Source organism: Notothenia coriiceps, unplaced genomic scaffold, assembly GCF_000735185.1.
Source record: "Notothenia coriiceps isolate Sejong01 unplaced genomic scaffold, NC01 NC01_scaffold00012145, whole genome shotgun sequence".
NCBI classification, from domain to species: domain Eukaryota; kingdom Metazoa; phylum Chordata; class Actinopteri; order Perciformes; family Nototheniidae; genus Notothenia; species Notothenia coriiceps.
In genome coordinates this window covers 34,032-35,181 of record NW_011344846.1, presented here as the reverse complement: position 1 = coordinate 35,181, position 1,150 = coordinate 34,032, and the positions used below count along the sequence as shown (strand labels likewise).

Genomic DNA, 1,150 nt, shown 5'->3' with positions numbered 1-1,150 from the left:
TGCAGTGTGTTAGATGCCTCGCTGTGTAGCTGTGTGTGTGTGTGTGTGTGTGTGTGTGTGTGTGTGTGTGTGTGTGTGTGTGTTGTCGGGCTTACCGTGAACATGAAGAAGGTGTAGAACATGAGCGCCATGGCGGAGAAGGACTGGATGGAAGACATCATGTTCCTCTGCAGACTCAGAGGGAGGACGATGAACAGAGACACGGCGAACAGCAGCAGGACGCGGAAACTGCCCGTCACCTTTAGAGGACAGAGTCACATGACAGTGTTCACACTTTAAAAGTCACCTATTATGCAAAATCCACTTCTTCATGTCTTTTCTACATCAACATGTGTCCCCTCTTCTTCATGTCTTTTCTACATCAACATGTGTCCCTTCTTCTTCATGTCTCTTCTACATCAACATGTGTCCCCTCTATGGAAAGAGACTCTGAAAGTTTCAGGAAAAAAGATTCTCTCTCTTTTTGTCCTGATCCATTTCTATAAAAACCTGTCTGAAAATGAGCTGATCAGATTTTGGCCACTTTATGATGTCATAACGATTTTTTGGCTTGTGTAACCATTAGCCAATCACCAACCAAGGTAACCCCCCCCACACACATTATCACCTGAATCTCCTCCTAGAGCACCATTGTGTTCTTTGTAACCAAATCTCTCTCAGAGGGGCGTGGGGAGGGGCTCCTTATTTTCATCTAAAGTAACAGACAGAGAATCAGCACTTTTGAAACAGGGCTGAAACAGAGGGGATTATGGGATGCTACAATGATCTGTTTGGTGTTTGGAGACAAACACTTCAGAGACATGTTCATATATATCTGAGACCTGTAATATATTGATGAAAAACAGTATAATAGAGGACCTTTAAAATGGCATTAATTGCCCCAAATGTATCAGTCATTTAATTAATCAGTCTACCTCTACTTATAATTTGTACAAGCTGAACTTCATTCCACAAGTGTTTAAGGATCACTACAGCAATGATCCTGCCGTGGTCCTTAGCAAATCGATGCTAAAGCGGCTTAATTGTGGATCAACCTGTTGTTGCAAAAGCCTACAAATTAAAAATGATTCTCAGGCTAAGGTTGGTGAGGTTAAGGGAGGTGAGTTGGTGGCAATGCTTCACCCAAGAAAGGAATTAGTGGAAGGGGGGG

The 1,150-nt window shown here is 43.0% G+C and overlaps 1 protein-coding gene across 1 annotated transcript in view; it reads right to left on the bottom strand.

The window, feature by feature from the left end:
• LOC104947202 (arylsulfatase G) overlaps positions 1-1,150 on the bottom strand; it is a 10,993-nt gene that overhangs the window by 5,502 nt on the left and 4,341 nt on the right. The window lies entirely within an intron of this gene.